The sequence below is a fragment of the Ixodes scapularis genome, unplaced genomic scaffold, assembly GCF_016920785.2.
Source record: "Ixodes scapularis isolate PalLabHiFi unplaced genomic scaffold, ASM1692078v2 PGA_scaffold8__174_contigs__length_109621045, whole genome shotgun sequence".
Taxonomy (NCBI): Eukaryota; Metazoa; Arthropoda; class Arachnida; order Ixodida; family Ixodidae; genus Ixodes; species Ixodes scapularis.
Window position 1 is genome coordinate 11,288,190 of NW_024609883.1, and position 8,370 is coordinate 11,296,559.

Below are 8,370 nucleotides of genomic sequence, written 5' to 3' on the forward strand. Positions count from 1 at the left end.
GACAGGCCGCCGACTGCCGACAATAATAATAATCAATCAATCAATCAATCAATCAATCTTTATTATACAGTGCCCAGGAACAACCCTGAGGTCTTGGTGCTGGTACACTGGTGAATAAAAAAAAACAAAAAACAAAAAAAAAAACACTTTACACATCTCCGCAGAAAATAAGATACATTTTTAGCATAATACTAGGCAGTGCACGAGTAATTAGTACAATGAAATAAAAACGAGGCAGTAACAGTAGAGACGGAACACAAGACCGAAGGACAACAACTGCACCACCAGAAAACACGACATGGAGATGACGACATTCAGACATAACAAAGCAATTCAGCAATGCTCATCCTGCACGGGCAAGTTTTTAATAGAAAGGACAAACGTCCTGTAGCAAGGGTTGAAAATATCAAGTTTTTCAGAGAAATGATTCAAACGCTGAGCCATTCTCACAATTGGGTTTACCGGACTAAACATTCTAGAAACATAAAAAGATGACAGAAGACGAGTAGGCACACGTGGGACCCTAAGGCACAGTTCAGATAACAGGCTCGGAGAATTGATGAGTCCATGCAGCGTTTTAAACAAAAATAGTAAGTCCGCGTTCTCCCGACGCCGGTGCAAGCTAAGCAAACCAACACGCTCTAACGCAGACTCATATGTTAAACAGTGAACATCCTCCTTTATGTAGCGATGTTTAAAGATAGAAACAAACTTTTTTTGCACACGTTCGATCTCCAAGGAGTGACTTTTAGAAATTCCATTCCAAACAACTGAGGCATATTCTAACTGTGACCTGGATAGCGAGCAGTATAACGTGATAAAAGCCGTCGGGCTTTTGAACTCCCTGGTTAAGCGAGAGGAAACACCCAACATTCGCAAAGACGAGTTAACCAGTTTACCAACGTGATCAGAGAAACGCAACCCAGAATCAACCATGACTCCGAGATCTTTCATTACACTTACTCGAGACAAAGTCTCTCCTTGAATATTATATGCAAAAGAGATATTGTGAGTTTTCCGAGAGAGCGTCATGACCTTGGTTTTGGACGGGTTCAAGAGAAGGTCATTTTCAGAGCACCATCGGTAGAAAGAACGTGCATCTTCCTGGAGCTTAGCACAATCACGTTCAGTAACTATTTCTCGATAAATTTTTATATCGTCAGCATATTGCAGGAATGAAGAATTTAAAACAGCAAAAGAGACGTCATTTACGAAAATTGTGAACAGAAGGGGTCCTAAAACAGATCCCTGAGGAACGCCAGAGCGAGTCCTGTACAACGAAGAGTTCATGTTGTTAACCCGGACATATGCCTCTCTCTCTGACAAGTAGCTTTTTAACCAGTCATGTACTGAGCCACATACTCCATAGGAGGAAAGTTTGGATAAAAGAATAATGTGATTGACTACGTCAAAAGCCTTACTTAAGTCAAAGTAGACAACGTCCAACTGACCTCTGTTACATATTACACGAGATGCAGCAGACATAAAGCTAACGAGATTGGTAGTTGTTGATCTGCCGCTCATAAAACCATGCTGATTGGGAATTGCTAAGTTTCGAAATTTGAAAGACAGGAACTGATGAACTACCATTTCAAAGAGCTTAGAAAATGGAGAGAGAAGAGAAATAGGTCTATAGTTACAAATATCACCTTTTTTTCCCGACTTTAAGACTGGAACAACAGCAGCGACTTTCCACGTTTCAGGAAAGGTTCCCAACCTTAACGAGTTGTTAAATATAGAGCACAGTACCGGCGTGAATATGTCGTGATACGTTAACAATAATAATAATAATAATAATAATAATAATAATAATAATAATAATAATAATAATAATAATAATAATAATAATAATAATAATAATAATAATAATAATAATAATAATAATAATAATAATAATAATAATAATAATAATAATAATAATAATCAATCAATCAATCAATCAATCAATGTTTATTAAAGTGTCCAGGAACAACCAATCGGTCTTAGTGCTGGCACACTAAAAAAAAAATGAGCAAAAACACACACATACAAACACGCATACACACGAGTGCAGAAGGAGAACGTAGTTCTCCAGTCTGAGAATAAAAATATTAACAAGTATGAAAAACACTCAGATTAACAAGGGAAATCAAAAGCACAAAACAGAGACATCACCAGGTGTGAGAGCAAAAAGCAAATACTACATCAGCGCTTCAACTGATCAGCCCTTTTCCTGCAAGAGGAAGATTTGAACAGCATTTCCGAACTTGCTCCCGCATGAGTTAAAAATATCAATTGTGTCAGAGTAGCGATTATAACACTCCGCCGATCTTTGGATCGGGTTTAGGTTGCTAAAATGTCGAGCTATATAAAAAGATGATTGGAGCCGTGTAGGCACACGTGGAACTCTGAGGCTCACTTCGGACAGAAGGCTGGGAGAGTTAATCGAGCCGTGCAGGGTCTTAAACAAAAACAACAAATCTGCCTTCACCCGACGCTGCTGGAGGCTCAACAAGTTGACAAGTTGCGAGTTACACACACCGTTCAGACAAGGATCACCATTCTCAAGGTAACGATATTTAAAGATAGAAATAAATTTGTTTTGGACTCGCTCGACAGATGAACTGTTAGTTTTGGAAATGCCGTTCCAAACAACCGAGGCGTACTCTAGCTGGGATCTAACTAAGGAACAATACAGCGTAAAAAAAGCGGACGGGCTTTTGAACTCCTTCGTTATGCGAGACACGGCACCTAACGTGCGCAAGGCCGATTGAACCACTTTGATGACGTGAGTGTCAAATCTCAAGGTTGAATCAAAGACAACTTCAAGGTCCCTCAGTTCACTTACACGTGACAGCAGTTCGCCATGATAACTATATGGAAAGAATATATCATGGGTCTTGCGAGAATATGTCATTATTTTTGTTTTAGAATGATTCAAACGGAGGTCATTGTCTAAACACCAACGACCGAAGGAATATGCGTCATTCTGAAGCGCGATGCAATCCTCTAAGTTCGATATTTTTTTGTAAAGTTTTATATCATCAGCGTACTGCAGAAATGAAGAATTTAATATAACTCGAGAGACATCATTTACAAAAATATTAAAAAGGAGGGGGCCCAAGACAGATCCCTGAGGCACTCCAGAGCTTGCCTTGTACAAGGACGAGGTAGTATTGTTGACGCGGACGTAGGCATGCCTATCAGACAAATAGCTTTTTAACAAATTGTATACCGAACCACATACTCCGTACGAAGAAAGCTTGTATAAGAGGATGTTGTGGTTGACTACGTCGAATGCCTTACTCAGGTCGAAATAAAAAACGTCAAGCTGACCTCTATTACAAACTACTTCAGAGGCAGCAGACATAAAAGATACGAGATTGGTGGATGTCGATCTGCCGGACATGAAACCATGCTGATTAGGAATGACTATACTACGAAACTTGAAGGAGAGAAATTGATGGATTACCATTTCAAAGAGTTTGGAAAAAGAAGAGAGAAGAGAAATCGGTCTGTAATTAAGAACATCACCACTATTTCCAGATTTCAGTACCGGAACAACCACTGCCAGTTTCCAGTCGTCAGGGAATATCCCTGACGTCAAGGAGTTATTGAAAATTGTGCACAGTATAGGCGTAAGTAATTCATGATAAGCCTTAACAATTGCAGCGGGTATCCCGTCATGACCTGCAGACAATGTGGGTTTCATTTTCTTAATACATAGCTTAACACATTCCTCATCGACAACCACAGAACCTAATGAGTCGCCAAAAACGTCCGAGTGAGGCAAAATAGATGAGGAGCAGTTATTATTATTAATGTAAACTGTAAAATGTAAACTATAATAATAATAATAATAATAATAATAATAATAATAATAATAATAATAATAATAATAATAATAATAATAATAATAATCTTTATTTACGCGTGTAGTTCACTTCATAGTGAGGCGGGTCTGTCAAAGCCAGACAAAAGGCTTGTTGGACAAGACCCTACAGTTTGTGATTAAAAAGCGTCCCCACACACGTAAGCTTCCAAGCTCAACATACATCACAATATAAACGATTATGGTCACACAAACACATGCACATACACAGCACAGTTAAAAACTTGCACTTTTAGATCGGAGCATTTGCTTCAGTTTGTTTAGTGAGTCCACAGTGTAAACATCGTCCGGTAGGCTATTAAATATATAGGGAACATAAAAATTCCGAATTCTTTTTCCGTAGTTTGTCACAACAAAAGGCATTTCATAGCGCTCGGTATGTCGAAGTGATCTAGATACGACATGAGGTACTCTGAAATTATCGCACCAAAAGTGTTTCAATATAACGGTCTGAACCAATAAGGAGTGGAACAATGGCAAGCCCAAGACTGCTATGATCTCTTCTTCAGTTTGCGATATGGAACCATAAACAATGCTTTTAAATATTCCTTTTAAGACTGAGTCTATTTTTTGACCCCATCGTCCTGGGCTGTGACCAAAAATAGTTATTCCGTAACGCAAAACACTGTATGCCAAAGCGTGAGCTATTGTCTTTTTCGTTGAATAAGGTATTAAAGATCTGGTATTGTACAGTAAACAAGATACATTTCTCAGTCGTTTACAAAGTTTTGACAGATGAGAATTCCACGACAAATCACTTTCGAATTGAATTCCTAAATATTTAACTTGATCTACATAAGATATGGGACAACAGTTACAAGATGTACAAAGAGAGGTATGCATATATATAGGATGATTGGGCGTTAACATCTTAAGAGGATTACGAAAGCAGACAAGCTGAGTTTTAGATGCATTTATCGTCAGACAATTTGTCTTAAACCAGTCATTAAGTTGACAAGTGTCCTCTTGGAGTAATGCGATTGCTACAGGATAATCAAGATGTTTTGAAAGCAACACCGTGTCATCCGCATATTGGAACAATTTACATGTTGAAACTGGGTTAGACATATCGTTTACAAAAATGTTAAAAAGAAGAGGTGACAGAACAGAACCTTGGGGAACACCAGCCTTTAAGGTAACTCGGGAGCTTCGACTATTACCTATAGAAACTAGCTGTGTCCTCTCAGTTAAAAAGTTCCGGAGAAGAGAAAGAAATGGGCCGCGGAATCCAATGTTTTGCAATTTTGTTAGTAAAATAATGTGAATCACTGAATCGAACGCCTTTGCTATATCAATAAAAAGTGCGCAAGCAATCTGATGCCTCTCGAAGGCTAGATGTAATTCACCTGAAAAATCTTCCAAAAGTGGCTGTGTCCCACGTCCGTTGACAAACCCATATTGACTGGGCGACAGAATATTAAAGTGATCAAGAAAGGCCGTCATAGTTTGAAAAATATGTTTTTCTAAGATTTGGACAATACAGGGCAAAATGGAAATTGGTCGATAATTGTCAAGTTTTTTATGCTCTCCCCCCTTAAATACGGGCTTCACTAGCGCACTTTTCAAATCAACCGGGATCATTCCGGAGGAAATGAAACCATTTAACATGTGAAGGAGCACAAGTTTTATAGAATCATAATTTCGGCGCAGATCATTTGCACTGATACCATCGATACCGGGTGCCTTGTTAGTTTTGAAACTAAAAAGCAAAGTGCGTAGATCACGTTCAGACATTTCGGGAAGGAATGCCGAGGAAACATTATAATCAAGAAAATCTGCCGTGAACATAGTATCATCCCGAGCTACTCCAGAAAATTTAGCGAAGAACATATTGAAATCCTCTACTAGTTTTGTCGTATTGTTCCCAAACACTTTCTCGAGGGAGGCATCTATCGATCTCTTTACACCCGTGCCTCGTAATTGATTTATTAAACTCCAAGTCATTGAAATATTTGACCTTGCTTTAAAAAACTTATCTCGAAAGTATTTTCTTTTTGCTGATCGAATAAGCGCGGTTACACGGTTTCGCATACTACGGAATTCTTTTTTCAAGTTTGTATTGGTTGGTGATCGCCGACATCTGGCCCAAAGAACATCTTTACAGCGGATAGCTGACAAAATGTCACTCGTTAACCATTCTTGTTCGCTACGACGTCGCCTCAGGGTAATAACCTTTTTAGATTTGCCCTTGAAGTAGTCAAATATATCTCTAAACCTACAGTACACTTCATCAAAGTCTTGAATAGAGAGTAAACTATTCCAATCATAGGTTTTAACCAAATTATCAAATCTAATTTTATCAGTTATTTCCAGTGTTTTTGTTATCGGTATTGTTGATTTCATCGTGAGTTGGGATGCAAGTTGACACGCCACAAAGTAGTGGTCGGCTAATTTTTGCTCTATTACGGCCGATTTTGCAACAGCATTCGGAGCGCGTATGCTTATATGATCCAGACATGAGGCCACAAGGTGATTATCCAAGAGTTCTTCTCGAGTTGGAGCTAAAATCAGTTCCTCCAGACCAAAATGGGCTAAAAGATTCAGATAGTCACATACAATAGACTTGGCGGGTTGAAGCGTATCAATGTTGAAATCACCTACTAAACAGATGTCGACAGACTGAAAATTGCCAAGTGTATTTTTTAGTTCTTCTAAAAATCTTAAAGGATTAACTGAAGGAGGTCTGTAAAAAGCTAATAAAATCAAGGACCACTTATCATTCCATAGCCTCATAGACAAAGACTCGCAATGGCAAAACTCTACATCAAGTGTTTCAGTACACCACAAGTCCTTAACAAATATCGCAATTCCTCCTCCTCGTCCAATCGGCCGTGTAAGAAAGAATGATTTATATCCCGGTATCCGGAACTCACCACAGAAATCGTCTTTAACATTGATCTCTGTTAGCACAAAAACATCAAACAGTGGTGACGTATTGTTTACAGTTATTACAAACTGGTCCCAATATTTACGAATACTTCGAATATTTACATGTAAGAGCCCAAGAGTACTATCACTAGCCGGTTCCGAGAAACGTTGAAATGAAGAAAAATCTGAACATTGACGAAACTGTACTTCTATTATTCGATGCGGTTGTTATCCACTGGTAGTTTTAAGCCGCTTAGCAACAAAAAGAGTTACACAATCAATTCCAGGTCGGCCAACCGGTGGATGCGAACCAGTGACGAGGTTCCTGACTTTTTTGCAAATAGCTTCCCATTTTTCACCCAAGTGAATTGGTACTGCTTGCTTCTTGCTTTCTCCCGTACCATCCAAAAGAGTTCCCTGTTCTTTCGCGTTAGGTTCTCGTTGAGGAAGAGTTTGGGCAACGAACCCTCTGCTGCCAGAGTTCTCAGCTTACCTCGCATGGCGAGCCATTGTTCTCTTAGCGACACTGATGCCAATTTAACCAAGATAACTGGAGGGCCGTCGCGCCGCGATGGCAGACGATGCACCGCCAGTATGTCCCTTGGCTGAAAGTTTTCAAGGCCTAGCTTGCCAGCCAACTCGCCCACAACGGAGACTAAGTTTTCATTTGGGGCATGAGGGAGTCCATGTATCTCAAGGTTTGAGAGACGACTGTACTGGTCGCTATCGTTCAGCTCTTCTTTCAGGTGCTCGATGGTCTGAGACTGCTCTGTTACCACGCTTCTTAGCAATGCCGTTTCCTCACGGAGCTCTGTTATCGCTGTTGAGTTGGTAGTGGCTGTAGACAGCTGAGAGTCGTACCGAGCCGACAGAAAGTCTACGGCCTTCTGAACCTCCGTTACTGCGGATTTCAGGCTCTCGACTACTGGCTTCAATGTCAGGAGTTGATTCATCTGAGTTGGTAAGTCGAGGAGGGTGTCAACATTGGCCTTCAGCAAGGTGAGACACTCCAGTTTAGCTTCCAGCGACCGAAGATGTTCCGTACCAGCAGGAGACGCGCATTGTGACGAGCTGGCTTCACTTCGAGACTCATTCCCGCTATGTCGCTGTCGGCACACACGGCAGCGCCAGACCTCTCGTTTTCCAACAGCCATGGCATTGAATGTGTTTTCCGCAACACCGGAGCAAAGCTTCCCCAGATGATACGATGCTCTGCACTCGGCGCATGACATGTGCCGACCATCGTTCACAATCTTCTCGTGGCAATGAGCGCACTTGAGTGGAGAAGACATAGCACACACGCAGAAGGGAAAGATGTGAAGTGGTGTACTCCCGTGTCACGTGCGTCGCCTTGATGTGTTGGGCAGGCTTGCGCGAGATGCTTTGCTCACCGTGGAGATCGTCGTGCCAGGCAAGCTCGCGCACAACGGGCGTTCTAGGAGCCGAGCCGGGCGAAGACGCAAAGTCGCTTAGGCCTACCCGTTGGAATGCTGTCAGTGAAGACGTTGGGTACCCGATCTTGAGCAAAGTCGGTGCCCACCACGACGCAGAGGAATCGTCCGAGTCACAAAAAGCTCGTTGGCGTCAGATGTTCCGATTGAAAGCGATTACGAGTGAAAACTCGCAGAGCA